The following is a 15706-nucleotide window of genomic DNA, read 5'->3' on the forward strand; positions in this document are numbered from 1 at the left end:
ACAGCAAGAAGAGATTTGTTAGGAAAAAACCTAGGCAGGGATTTTCTTCCTTAAATAATTAGGTAATTCGCAATAGCATTCTCTGTGGCGTTTATTAAAATGCCATGACTCAGACATAGCTGTGAGAATGCTAAGGAGATGATTTGCGTTTCTGTTAGTAGCACTGATTTGTGTGCTTGGGATTTGCTCTTTGCAGGGTCAGAACAATTAAGAGTCTTTACCTTCACCATCTACATCTAGCCAGGTTCACTTTTTCAGTATGTTTTTCTATCCAGCGAAATGGAAAAGTCTTAAGTTAAAGCATACTATTTGGAAATCAAGAAGGAAAGCATATTGGATTTTCTGTCTTTATAGAATCGTAGCTAAGTTACACTAAAGTTTTGACCTTGTATTCAGGATAGTACCATAAACAAATGGGTGAGTATATGCATGGTCATAGCACACAGCTGCTTTAAGTATATTTTGAGCCTCAGTGTGACACTGTGGGGTGCTGACTAGCTTGTAAGATACTGGATTACTAGAATCAGCACTCACTTGCAGATTCAGAACCTGAGACCTGATCCTTAAAGGCATTGTTTTGCTGATGAGGGCACATTTCATTTTTTTTTAAAACGGACACAACTTTTCTTGTATTAAAAAATGCAAGAATGTCTTAGAATTGTTAGGTCGACTGTTTGGGCTCACTTAAGACTGAAACAGACTAAAACTAAAATAATATGAGGGCTGCTCCAAAACTAATGCCTCCTATTTTATTATGTTGGTCTAGGGCATCAGAGGCAGATGCTGGTGGTATGGCAGCAGAGGCTGAACCTTCCCACAAATATTCCCTTACATGTTGTTGCTGTGTGACAAATGGCAGCAGAGGGGCAGTCTGACAGAATGGCATCTGACATGGGAGTGCTTATGAAGAAAAGGGGAATCACTGAATTCCTCCATGTGGAAAAAATGGCTCTCACTGACCTTCACTGATACTTTCTAAACATTTATGGAGACTGTACAGTATAGATAGCACAGTGAGGCAGCGGGTGGTATGTTTCATCAGTGGCGACAGCAACAGCGGGTCACCTCTGCTGATACAGATTTTTTATGAACACAGCATGCTGGTTCTCGTTCATCACTGTTGAAATGCTGAAAAGCTAATGGTGATGACTATGCTGACAAATACTGTTCTGTTGCTGAGGATTTGCTCTACCAAACAGTGTTATTGCGCTCTTCGTAGCTGTTGTAGTTTCCATGGAAATAAACAGGAGGCATTATTTTTGGAGCAACCTCTGTATAAAACTGGAAATGCTTTGTATGGAGGAATAAAAAACAACTGAAATGCAGCCACACCTAGGGAAAAAAAGATCTTGCCAGCTCTAAGAGCTTAACTCCTTTTTTTTTTTTTTTTCCCATAAGAAAAGATTATAATTCTGCTCTGCCACATATACAGAGGAAAAAGAAAGTGATTCTGGTTGGCTTGCAGTATTGCTGCTGATCATAGGAGAGCATCATTTGAACTTTTCACTATTCAGGTGTCATCAAAGCACTGCAATACCATTAAGCTTTATGAACGATAAGTCGGTAACATTTGAAGCACGGGATGAGTGTTTCCTTCTCTTTCTCTACTAGTTTCATGCTGTTTCTCTGCCTTAAGGTCATGTTGCCCTGTCCTGTAGTGATCCTGCTGCCTTTCCTAGTCTTCTGCGGTCACCTGTCATGACAAACATATATCAACTGCTGTACCTCCTTGTGTGTTAATATAACCAATGGGGTTTAACCTCACAATGAAATTTCTAGGTCAGCTCCGTTGGACACTGCTGATGCTGCTTTCCAGCCTGAGCACCAATGTCATGCTGTGTACACACAGTTAAGTGCCAGCCAGCTAAGGTACCCTTCCCAGTCCAAACACAAACCTTGTGGAAGTGCTGAAGTGCATCCTCAACAGCTACCTGCGCAACACCATGCAGAACTGGAGAGAGGGGCCCTCAGGTGTCTTCCAAAAACCTGGGCCCCTTTACCTTTCCCTTCAACCCTTCCCCAAACCCAAGGGTCCACAACTAAAGGTCCGTTCACCCTGGTCACTCTTTTGGACACCTCCAAGGAGATCTTGGTTGCCTCTTTGGCTCAGTGCTTGTGCATCCCTGGAAAGCTCTCCTGGGCAATCCTGGCAGCCAAGCAGTACTCAAGGCTTTGCCCCTAGCCTGTTATTCATCTCTTCTGCTCCTTTTGTAAGACCAAGGTAAGCACACATAAAACTACAGCAAGGGCATTAGCTATAAGACTTTGTTCTATCATTTGAATGAATAAGGGCTTCCCTTCCCCTAGCCACAGATCACAGCCCAGTTTGTTGTGTGCTGTTAGAGAGTGATTATGATTGATTCCTGCAATTGCTCCATATCAGAGGTGGGTAAGTGAATGTTTACCAAACACTGGTACTTTGGAGTTTGCGTAACATTATTAGGTAGATCGGCGTAATAAAACACTTAGGGATCCCTTTGATCTAACGGCTGAGTATGTATTTTAGACCTGCAATGTCCATGGTACCACAATATCTGCTTATGTTCATAGATCCTCACTGCCACATACAGTGCGTTCTTCCTGGCCTTCCCTTCAGCTCTGCTAGGTCAAGCTCATTAGAATTCAACAGAACCTGCCCTGGCTTCACACATTGCTACAATCTATTAGTAAACAAAAAGGCCACACATTTCTTGCTTCAGTAAACAATTAGCATTTTAGAACAGCAGCATTCCTAGCATCACCACACACAGTACAAACTTTCAAGAATATTTTGTGTACTTGAGTCGAGGTGGTTGTACTGATCCTCAGAAGGAAACCTCAACATAGGCTGTGATATGACACATTACCAGGCATATTGCCTCTGAACCAGTTTGGACCTGCTGTTACCAGAACTGACTAATTGTACTAACTGGATAGTTAGTTCTCAGGACTATTATTTTATAGTTAGACTCAGACTGCAGCCTTTCAAACCTCTGAATATATTGTAACTTAATTACTTGGCAGCACTCGGAAAAAAATAAAAATATGAGAACGCCACCTTAATGAGTTCTTACTAGCAATACAAATATTTGGGCTTCTGCACAAAAGACGATTATACGTTAAGTGATATTTGGATAGCATCATGTGGCTGATTAAAAATGGAATAAATTGCTGATGCAGTGAAGAATGCATCTGTTTACAGGCCTGAACCAAATTCTAAAGCGAGGAGAAAAAAAATCAGAAAAGTTTTCTCATTTTATGTGCTATTGTGTAGAATTGACACATATATATTAGACATTTTTCTCCAAAGGAAAAAAGAAAGGAAAATGAGACGACAAAAGTGAAATAGATCTTACTTTAAAGACAAAAATTATCATTAAGAGTTTTGTTTTTTTGGTTTTAGGGTTTTTGTTTGTTTGTTTTTTTTGGTTTATGTCTTTGTTTTTTTGAGTTACAGTTCTAGTCTGTAAAACTGTTGTGTAAAAATACTACTAACTCAACAGAACTGCTGCCATGGAAATGGTTCTCAAGCAACTCTTCTCACTTCAGTGAAACACAGTGGGCTCCCCCATCCCTTCTGCCCTCGCTTGCATTTATTCAACAGCATGAAGGCAATTTCCCTCCTTCCCTGGACATCATCACTATCATGTTTGCCTTCCAGATTAGCCATTTACCTGTTGAGGCACATCAAAACCCATGGGGAAAAGCACCAAGAAAGCAGGATTTGACTTGCAGAGCCTTTAACAAGGTTTATGTAGAAGACTTGATTTTGATCCACCAGGGATTTTAGAGAACTGTAGGACTATCAACTCTTTTTTTAAAGACACATTTCTATACAGACTTCAATGACAAGCCCTGTGCTTCTGAGCTCCCAAAATGATATCCCAGGAATGAGTCTGACATGAAGCTACTATTGGTGCAGGGTGAAAGACTGAGAACTCTGGTGAAAAGGAAAGCCCTGCTTACCTGCAAGATCAGGCGTAGTGCAGTGAGAAGAAGCTCCCTGTGTATTTCTGCCCAGAAGTAATATCCAGCAACACAAGAAAAGGAGGTGATGTGGAGCACCTACAACCATCCTCCACTTCTCTGGTTTCTCTGGTTTTCATTTCTTTCACAACCCAAGTCACATCTTCAGCCTCAGTCTGCACAGATATGACCAAGCTGGATTTTAAAAGGCCACCGAAACTACAGAAGAAGACAAACTATCTGAGGATTTATTGTCAATGCCAGGTTAAACAGATGGTTGATGGACTGGTACTGTAGAGTGCTTGTTACCTCACTTAAAAGTGGCCTATGTCCATCTCTATAAGTCAGCATTTCCTCCTTGGGAATAGTCCCATCACCTGTGTGTTGTGGAGGAAATGTCTCCTGTATCACTCTGTCTTTCAGTGTCTTATTCATAAATAAAGCACCTTGTTTACAAATATTATAATATTATTCTTCAAGCAGGTAACATACCTCAGGTGCAGGAAAACCTGACCTGAAGAGCGATCATTACTGTTAGGGCCTCGGGTGTCATTTTATGCTGTCCTCTTTCTGTATTATATGCTGTATGTTTTTCCCACCTTTCTGCTCTCCAAACTGACAGCAGCTTACCTGTGTAGTGACTTTTTCCCTCTTGCAAGCAGACAAGTACTTAGTGTACAACAGAGTATGTGTTCTGGTCAAGTGCCACAGGGATCAAGGGAAACGTCCAAAATTTTAAATACCACCCTGAAGATCAGAGAGAACCCATCTCTCTTGATAGCAAAATTAGGCCAGAAATATAATAAGAATAGACCTCTCTCATGGGGTTTTGTTACATCAGCTCCTGTTTGAGGCCAGAGCTGTCTGAAAATTCGGAAGAGAATGTTAAAATAAATGTTGGTGCTCAAAGAAAAGGAGATTAAAAGGAGAAAGAGGAGAAAGGAGAAGGAAAGAGAAATGAAAAAAAAGGAAAAAAAAGAAAAAAGAGGGGGAGAGGAAGAGAAAGAGGAAAAGAGAGATGAAAACAAGGGTAAAGAAGGGAAGAAAAGGGAAGAGAAGACAAAGAGAAAAGAAAAAGAAAGAAGAAGCAAAAGGAAAAGAAAAAGGAAAAAAGAAAAAGAAACAGAAAAAGAAAAACAAAAGGAAAAAAAAAACAGAAAGAGATAAGGAAGAAAGAAAAGAAAAAAGAGATTGATTTGTTCATGCCCAAGAGCAGATAAGACTCAGTGATCACAACAAGCACTTCCTGATGCCCTAGCAATCCTTCTCCTTACTGCCCTGCATCTCATATTGTCCCCTGCAGAAATTAAGAGCACGAAGGTGTTGTGAAATACTATGAAATCAGAAGGCAAGAATTTGTACACCCTATGTCCTTATTCTGCATCATTTCTGCAGAATTCTGTAGGATTATACTCAGCACAGGAAGATGAGACATAAATCCCTAGCCTCAACCCAGAAGATTCCTGCTGGCAAATCTGGTGCTGCCATTGGCAAATTGTCATCTAGTGAAATCTGTGGGATATCAGGGCACGCAAAATAGAAGAAATGCAGGATTGACCCCGGACATACCCTTCTTTGACAACAGTGGGAATCCCTTATCTGAGTTCCACTGCTCCAGAGTGACTTAAAATGCTAGGCAGAAAACCAAGAAGGGAGATGCTTCAATTGCCCTTCATTAATTTAGCCTTATCATAGTACAAACAGATCAGAAACCTGAGAAAGCAAATGTTTAGAAAACACCTTATACTTCGGGAATGTTTACAAATTGCTAGCCCTTTAGAGAAACAATAAGCAGGAATTAGACAAGAAAAATCCCTTGAAGATATTTCCTGGTTTCTGCTAAGCATGTGAAGGGAGAAGGAAGACTCAATCAATTTGGATCAATTCCAGATGCAAACTATCACCTCCATATGGGGCTCTGCTTTTGGTAATGCTTGTTCTGTGTTTGCCATGCCAGAACCACGAACAGCAGCAGCAAACAAAAACAAAAGGCTGTCAACTGCAGATTGTGCAGAACAAAACAAGGCTTGGCTGTTAGCTCACAACACCCAGCAATGCCTGTGGGGTGGAAGGGGAGGAGGATTCACCAACATGGCTTGGTGGCATGGTCCTGAAATCACAGCCGGTAACAGTGCTGACCACTTCCCGGCCTGTAGTCAGCTTTTTTAAGGAAAAAGAACAGCTTTCACACAAATCTATTTGGTGCTGGTCTGCAAAGAGGACTGCTCTCCACTAAAACCTGGCATTCACGCATCAACATGGTATTTACATGAGATTTCTATTTCAGTATGTTTTCCTCATACTTATGGTGCTGTAAATTTGCATACAAGGGTAGGGATTTCCAAGCAGGGGCTGCCAGGGTTCTGTCTTCAACATGCTGCAGGATTTGCTAGGCCAGGATGCATTAGCTTCTACGACACCTAGCATTCATCCAAGGCAGCAGGCAGTGCCTGCTTCTCAAGAGGCAAACTCCAAATGCCACAGACAATGCAGTGCTGCCTATGAGAAAAATCCCTTTCTCCTAAACAAAATAGCTGCCCAGTATCCCAGTTCCATCAAACTCCATCTTCTTTTCTGCTTTGTGCTTCACATATGCTTCCCCAATCATGACTGTTTTCCTTTCCAAATCTCATGGGCACTGTAGCCCAGGGGAGCCCACTCTCTGTCTAACAGGATCTACCCAACATCTTGCCCTTGCATGCCACGTGCTCATGAGTTCATACTACACTGCAGCCAGAAGCCAGGCACATTCATCCACCCTGGGGAGAAAACAGGTGAGGAAAGGGATACTCTTAATGTCTTACAATGCAAAGAGGGTTAGCAGTGCTGTAGGAGCTTCCAAACAAGTGAATATTACCATTCATGAAGGTGAAGTGGAGCAAGCCTATGTTTTGATGGCTTGCACAGAAGTGTAATGGACTACGTAGACATAATTCTTGAATTTCTAGACAAACTCAAGCACTTAGATGTCTATTGAAATTCAATAGACAGCTGTTCAAGTTCTATCCCACTGGAATCATGTCATTCAGCAATTTTTACTGCATTTCATTACTATGCAGTTATTTTCCTTCTGGTTTAACCACATGCAATATTTATGAGGTGGGCCCAAAAAATACCCAGTACATGCAAAGCTGCAGTTATGGACAACCAAGGAAGAGGGTTTGACTGCATCAGTACCTTCAGGAGTAGGATCCAGAAGCCATTACACCTCAGGTTCTTAATCATGATTAAAAACAGCACTATTTGTGCTGCTACTTTATGGCCCTGGCAAACTAATGAATACTATGGGGGTGAAGGACCAAAAGGCAAGTCCTGAGACTTGGGAACCCCATCTGCTCACACATTTTTCCACTTCTGCAGGGCTGCTGTGACGTACCTACCAGCTGGTGCAGCTGACTCTGACTGCCCTCTAGTGCAGGGATCAAATTTGCTGAAGAATTTAAGACAGGGATAGCTACAAATGGAACAGAGAACTAGAGCTGAATGAAAAGTTAGTTCTTACTCAAGCATGAGAGAACTACGGCTGGCAACGAGCATCCAAAGTCATAATCTAGGTGCTAAACTATCTTTAAAAGAGAGACCACTGAGGTGTTTTAACAGTGCACAGCAACCAGTTATTCTGCTGCCCCAGAGAGAAATTATCATGCAAATTACATGTAAATGAGCGAAGTATAACATAAACCTAAGCATCATGTGATAACTCTACATTTTAGGAGTGTCAGAAATGGCTTCTGGGTATGATGTGGTCAAGAGAACACCTGGCTAGTTCAGTCTCTGTCTCATATGTCAGGGTTGACTACTGAACCGATTCACAGACCTTCTCATCTTACAGGAGGTTTTAGAAGTTCTTTTCCATTAAAAAAAAAAAAAAGATAATAATTCTGTGCTATGAAATCCTTGAAAGCCCAAGGAAGGTGTTCTTCTATGGCATCACTCAGGACAATTCTAGGTAATCTTGATTTTTCATAGCTTAAGGCTTTGGAGACATTATTAAGACAAAAAACAGAGCAACCTCATCGTAAGAGTCAACAATTACATGCAATTAGATACAGCAAGACAAAATTACATTACTGGAGAGAAAAGATCTAGTTACAGTGGTTCCAAATAGACATCTAAACTATTCATCTTCTGTACAGCTGGTATATTCCAACTAGACTTTTTATTGTGAGATAAGTGAATCTGAATGAGCTGTGTCAGAATGACAACATTCTTGGGATCCATTTGATAGTTTCCTGTTGAAAAGACGCATTATAATGAGATTAATTTAATAACATGAAAGATTCAGAAGACTGGTAATGGACTACAGAGTCCTCTATCTTTCACAGTCTTTTATGGCGATCACTTCACATAAAATTCATCTACTCTATGATGGCCCTTTCTCAACAAGAGGCCAGTCACTGAGTAAAATGCTAGCAATCATATACATTTTTCCTATCATCCATAATAGTTAGAACTTATTTCAATAACATAGTGCTAATGAAACATCATTAGACAGACAGTGGTATTAAGTGTCTTGGCACTGTGTCTGCATTTAGCTCAAATACGGTGTATTAACGGACCTTAGCTACCTTTAGATCCCCAGTATGTACCAACATGCATGTGTATCTACACAGACCTGAAAGCCTGCTACTCGTTCTCTCACCTTAGCTATGTCCTTGTGAAACTTCTCATTCTTTGGAGATTTATCAAGCCCAAACAAATGGGCTGCAAACATTATTATCTCATACCCATCCCTCTTCCCAGCTCATCTTACGTACACAAATGAGACACAGCATGCTTTTGCTTAAAAACCAACCCAAGGTACTGTGGCCAAAATCTATTTTACTTTTTCAACAGGTAATTAGAAGTCTGCTTAGAGCAAGTTAACATTCTCATTCAGGTCCTGGTGAAGAGTTATCTGTACAAAACCATATCAATACAACCTGTAGGGCTGAATTCAAGGACAGAGGCCATCACATGGAAACTGTCTTATGGCCAGAACTTGAATGCATTAGTAGAATTTGTTACCACTGATACACCCATTCTGTGACTCATCAGAAGCTTTTAGTTTAAGGGCACACTGTAACCTGAAATAAATGTCCCATAGCAGCTCCTTCCACTCACCTGAATAACTTACATTATTATTATTATTATTATTTCTTTTGAGAGTACTATCTGTGCTAGTCTTGCTGGTGTATCTTTTGCAAAGCCTCCACTAACTACAGTCAGACTTCAGCAGCAGACCTAGGAAGAGAAACACAGTTTTGTATATGTTTCTGGCTCTTAGCATTATACAGCTAAATTTTCAAGATAACAACATCTGAATAGTGGAACTTCCCAGTAGTAAAGACATGCTGGATCCTCAGTGTTAGTTTCTGATGAACTGAAAAGGGCTGGGGACACAGAGGCAGACACACAGTGTGGAGGTAGATGCTTACCACTGAGGTAGCTGACAGGCTCTGACTGACAGCACAGAAATAAGGGGAATTTTTAAGCAGTTGTGCCTTAAAATGAATCTCCTACCAAACCTTGGTCTGGTTAAATCTTTGCAGAGTCAGGCAGAAAGATCTTCAATTAACACTGCCTATTTCCAGTTTAACTGGCTTACTTCCTCAGTTCCCTTGGGAGGAGAGTGTCAGTGTGCACAGTGATACCTACATGCATCCTTGCTCTTGCTCTCTCGTCAGGAGATATTCCTAGCATATATCTGCTGTTGCTGCCATGGCTCCTGCCACTGAGAAACAGAAATCATTACAGACCTGCTGGACTTTTTGTTCCCATAAATGCATGGTCATATAACAGCATAGCAAATACAGAAGTTGTATAACAATTCAATGTATTTGACAACAACTGGTGGAGAACAGGCAACTGAAAGGACAAACCACCAAAAATAGCACTCTCTTAGACAAAAGAGAGGGCCTGCTTTAAATGGAGTTGGAAGAGTTCAGCTTGTACAGCCCAGAACATTCACCAGTGTAACTCTGTCCAGAGCTGTACAAGTTTCTATTGAATCTTCCTCCAACATTGTGTTCCAACACTGTCCTGTGGGGGCAATTTCTAGGAAGTATGCATAAATTTCATGTCAAAATACAGCTATATCTAGCTTCAAATCAGAGTCATGGGAAAGTTCCCATTGGTTTCAGCAGAGTTGGTTCACATTCTTCATCTAACATAACTACAGCTGGAAGCTACGCATGCAGATACCCAACACTGGTTGCACATGGACAGCATATCACATCAATCACAGAATGCAGCAATAACTTCACTGTTATTAAACCATCCAGAGCTAATAACTAGGAACATGGAGATAAGCACAACACGTAGTACTTTCACAAAGGTCTAAGGGAGCTCCATGAGATAGTGGATACAGTCCTCACTCCTCTGTGCCCTGTGGAAAAGTCCAGCCCGTGAATGCCAGTCTGATCCAGTTTACACTCAGGACCAGGCAGTGCTTTACCAAAGTCAGTGCGACACTATTATTGTGAAAGCACAGGAATAAGTATTATCTCTTGTCACACTTGCATGCTATTATGCAGCAGTAAATAAAAGCTTGAAGCAAGTAAAATGGAAAGCAAGCTGGCTGAAATTTACTCCAGTATGAGAGCTGGAAGAGGTCTGGTAGACCTGCTAGCAACTGAACTCTTTCCCCAGCTCACCTGCAGTAACATCTGCATGTGTCTAGTGACAAGAGGTGTACGTAAAGGAAACAGTCAAGGAAACAGTCTACTACCATTACTATCCGAGGACAACAAAAGTAAATAGAACAAGACACAACCACTTTTCAATCACAATCACTGTTTTACTGCATTGTGCAAGATAAATGCTTCCTCCTCTGTCCTCCCATTTATGTACCATAATATTAGTTAAGATTGAAATCTAGTAAATTAGACAATCTTCAGTTCAGTTTTCCACAGTGATATTAACCCTGCCTAACAGGGCTAGTCAGACAGAGGGATGTGACAGACTATAAATCTGGCAACTTAACACAGTACTGTTATTCCGCCTTCTGCCTTAGACGTACACTCACATTTATTCCAACAGGAACACATAAACAAAACTCAGAGGTCAGTTCTATAGGATAACTATGTAAAAAAAATTAACTTATACCACTGATTAATGTGCAATTTTTCCTTACAAGACAAGTTCCGTGCATCCCATCAACAAATACCTTCTAACCAAAGTATCTGTATTTAGGAATTTAGTACATAATCACAGAACTGTAGGGGTTGGAAGGGACCTCCAGAGATCATCGAGACCAACCCCCCTGCCAAAGCAGGTTCCCTACACCAGGTCGCACAGGTAGGTGTCCAGGTGGATCTTGAGTATCTCCAGAGAAGGAGACTCCACAACCTCCCTGGGCAGCCTGTTCCAGTGCTCCGTCACCCTCACCGTGAAGAAGCTCTTGCGCACATTTGTGCGAAACTTCCTATGCTGCAGCTTATGTCCGTTTCCCCTCGTCCTGTCTCCACACACTGCTGAAAACAGTCTGGCCTCCCCACTCTGCCCCCCACACCTTAGATATTTATAGACCTGGATCAGGTCCCCTCTCAGTCGTCTTTTCTCAAGGCTAAACAGACCCAGTTCACTTAGCCTATCTTCATAGGGGAGATGCTCCAGGCCCTTCACCATCTTTGTGGCCCTCCGCTGGACTCTTTCCAAGAGATCCCTGTCTTTTTTGTACTGAGGAGCCCAGAACTGGACACAGTACTCCAGATGAGGCCTTACCAGGGCAGAGTAGAGGGGGAGGATCACCTCCCTCGACCTGCTGGACACGCTCTTCTTAATGCACCCCAGAATGCCATTGGCCTTTTTGGCCACAAGGGCACACTGCTGGCTCATGGCCAACCTGTCGTCCACCAGGACACCCAGGTCCCTCTCTGCAGAGCTCCTCTCCAGCAGCTCATCCCCCAACCTGTACCGGTGCATGCAATTATTCCTCCCTAGATGGAAGACTCTACACTTGCCTTTGTTAAACCTCGTCTGATTTCTTACTGCCCAGCTCTCCAGCCTGTCCAGGTCTCACTGAATGGCAGCACAGCCTTCAGACGTGTCAGTCAATCCTCCCAACTTCGTATAATCAGTAGACTTGCTGAGGGTGGCCACTATCCCCTATCAAGATCATTGATGAAGATGTTGAACGAGACCAGACCCAACACCAACCCCTGAGGAACTGCTAGTTACAGGTCTGCAACCAGACTCTGCACCACCAATGACGACCCTCTGTGCTCTGCCAGTCAGCCAGTTCTCAACCCACCTCACTGTCCACTCATCTATCCCACACTTCCTCAGCTTTGTTATAAGGATGTTGTGGGAGACAGTATCAAATGCCTTGCTGAAATCAAGGTAGACTACACCCACTGCTCTCTCCCCATCCACCCAGCCAGTGACAACATCGTAGAAGGCTACCAGGTTGGTCAAGCATGACCTCCCCCTGGTGAACCCATGCTGACTGCTCCTGATAACCACCTTTTCTCCCAGTTGTCTGGAGATGGTATCCAGCACAAGCTGTTCCATCACCTTTCCAGGGACAGAGGTGAGGCTGACTGGCCTGTAATTACCTGGATCTTCCTTCTTGCCCTTTTTGAAGACCAGAGTGACACTGGCTATCCTCTAGTCTTCAGGCACCTCCCCCATTCTCCAAGACCTCTCAAAGATGACAGAGAGCGGTTCAGCAATCACCTCTTCCAGCTCCCTCAGCACCCGTGGATGCATCCCATCGGGTCCCATGGATTTATGAACATTGGTGTTGCCTAGGTGCTCTCGGACCGCCTCTTCCCTGACTAAAGGGAAGTCTTCCATTCCCCAGACCCTCTCACTAACCTCCAGGGTCTGGGATTCCTGGGGGAGAGCTTTTTCACTGAAGACAGAAGCAAAGAAGGCATTCAGTATCTCTGCCTTCTCAGCATCCCCTGTTACCAGAACACCCCCCTCACTTAGTAGGGGAGCCACATTCTCCCTAGTCTTCCTTTTACTGTTAACATACTTTAAAAAGCCTTTTTTATTACCTTTTATCACCTCTGCCAGATTCAATTCCAGGCAGGCTTTAGCCTTCCTCATCACATCCCTGCAGGCTCTGATAACATTTCTATATTCTTCCCAAGTGGTCAGACCCTTTTTCCACATTTCACAGACCTTTTTCTTCCCTTTGAGTTTGTGCATGAACTCCTTGCTCATCCACACAGGTCTCCTGCCACCCCTTCCTGATTTCTTGCTCACAGGGACAAACCGATCCTGAGCTTGGAAGAAGAGCTGTTTAAATGCCGACCAGCTCTCACAGGCCCCCTCACCTTCTAACACCTAAGCCCACAGGATAGCTCCAAGTAGGTCCCGGAAGAGATCGAAGTTGGCTCTCCTAAAATCCAAGGTAGCAATCCTACTTTTTGCTTTGCTTCTTCCACTCAAGATCTTGAACTCCACCATCTCATGGTCACTACAACCCAAACTGCCCCCGACCTTTACTTCCTTGACAAGCCCTTCCTTATTAGTGAGAATAAGGTCCAGCAACACTTCTCCTCTCATCGGTTCTTCCACCACCTGCATCAGAAAGTTGTCTTCAACACATTGCAGGAACCTTCTAGACTGTGCGTGCCTGGCTGTGTTGCTTATCCAGCAAATATCTGGATAATTGAAGTCCCCTATAAGCACTAATGCCTGGGATCATGACACTACTTCCAGTTGCTTATGGAAGGTCTCATCAACCTCCTCCTCCTGATCAGGGGGCCTGTAGTACACACCCACAATAGTGTCACCCATGCCAGCCTGCCCCTTGATTCTTACCCACAAGCTCTGCACTGCTACACCACTGTCCCCCAGGTGAAGTTCAATACATTCTAGCTGCTCTCTCACATAAAGAACAACTCCACCACCCTGCCTCACCAGACGATTATTCCTAAAAAGAACATAGCCCTCCGTGACAACATTCCAGTCATGCGAGCTGCCCCACCATATTTCTGTGATTGCAATGACTTCGTGGTCGTGCAACCGCACGCAGATTTCCAACTCTTCCTGTTTATTTCTTATACTGTGCACATTAGTGAACAGACACTTTAGGGAAGCAGCATCCCCCTGCCCCTCTCCATCCCTTTGAACTCCATCCTCATCACCCATCAAGCTCTGTTTTAAGCCTCAAATTAGTCGCTCAACAGCAGTGGCCCTCATTTTTTGTCCCCTTTCTTACCTACTTTAAACACCTTTCAATGAGTCCTGCCAGTTCCTGGGCTAGGATCCTTTTACCCCTTGCAGACAGCTGAGTTCCATCTGCAGCTGTCATGCCAGGTGCTGAGTAAATTGCCCCATGGTCAAAAAAACCAAAATTCTTGTGTTTGCACCAACCTCTGAGCCATTTATTTATGAGGAGGGTTTTTTTGATCCTCTCAGTATCCTTCTCCGCCACTGAAGGGATAGAAGAGAAAACCACCTGCAATAAGAAGAGAATCATAGAATCACTCAGGTTGGAAAAGACCTTCAAGATCATGAAGTCCAACTACAACCTAACCATACTACCCTAACTCTAACAACTCTCTGCTAAACTCTAACAACTCTCTGCTAAATCATGTCCCTGAGCACCACATCCAAACGGTTTTTAAGCACATTCAGGGATGGTGACTCAACCACCTCCCTAGGGAGCCTATTACAGTGCTTAACAACCCTTTCTGTAAAGTTTTTCCTGATATCCAATCTAAACTTACCCTAGCACATTCCCATGACAGCGTTCTTGCTCCTCCATGTTTTAACGGAGTGATGTTTAACATACAACATCATGACTTTAAAGATGTCTCAGTCACACTGTAGTCACAGTATAAGCACGCTTTGATGTTCAATGGCACAATCACAAACTTTCCCAATTCCTCTGCTGGGCAAATAACTATGCTACTGAAATCTGTGCTACATTATTGTCCTGAAACTGTCCCAGAGTTCCATGTCCTTCAATATCTTGTAACTAAAAATGGAACTCTCAGCTCACTCCCAAGAGGTCACTAATTAAAATAGGTATTTTTAGACTTTAGGTATACTCAGATACACTGCAAGTGATACTATAAATATCTTTGTGACTTTATTTTCTGATACATTTAGACCCTAGAGAAAGGACAAAAAATTTACCTTCACTGTAATGACAGTCCAACCTATGAAAATATATAGTGGGCATAAAACAGAAAGGAAAAAAAAAAAGCAATCATCCAGTGGCTTAAGTAGTTAGCCTTTCAGCTACATTAATGCGTTATGGCAGAAACAAATGACAATTGCAAGGAAGCAAATGAAAAGTTGGATTTACTGCATCACCAGCTCCAACTAGATTCTAAAGAGTTTATTTTCCCACTTATTCCCTTCTGTCTTTATCTTCCCAATAAAGAAGCATCCTATGCTATTTCAGTTAAGGTTAGAAGAGGCTTCAGGGAAGATGAGATGAAGGTAGATATACTTTCATAAAGTTCCTAAAAGGCTCAGGGTGAGAAACATGTTCCTAAGATCATAGTTTCCTACAGTACAACAGGGGAGGGAATAGAGACATCAGGAGAAATCTTCTGTCTCTTCTTGGGTCTGAGCAACACTTTTGCACCACTTCTTTACAATGTCCTGATGCTGTACTGAGTGTCCAAGGCATAGGAGGCACATGTGACTAACCCTTTGGCTTGAACAGGAAACAGAAAGGACAGAGGCTATAGAAAGGGCAAAAAGTCATGATTTATAAAACAAACAGTTTTTAAGACTTGTAATTAGTTATTGAGCCATAAAACACATCTCAATACTCATAGCCACCTGAACGCATACAATCTTGTCTTCT

General features: G+C 42.6%; 1 long non-coding RNA gene across 6 annotated transcripts in view; it reads right to left on the minus strand.

Moving 5' to 3' along the window:
• LOC104913508 (uncharacterized) overlaps positions 1 to 15706 on the minus strand; it is a 273998-nt gene that overhangs the window by 53638 nt on the left and 204654 nt on the right. For all 6 annotated transcript variants that reach the window (XR_014886908.1, XR_014886910.1, XR_004161663.2 and 3 more), the window contains one exon: positions 14257 to 14341. This is a non-coding gene — a long non-coding RNA (uncharacterized LOC104913508). The remainder of the gene's footprint in view (positions 1 to 14256; positions 14342 to 15706) is intronic.

The sequence above is a fragment of the Meleagris gallopavo genome, chromosome 1 (genome assembly GCF_905368555.1).
Source record: "Meleagris gallopavo chromosome 1, MGAL_WU_HG_1.1, whole genome shotgun sequence".
Taxonomy (NCBI): Eukaryota; Metazoa; Chordata; class Aves; order Galliformes; family Phasianidae; genus Meleagris; species Meleagris gallopavo.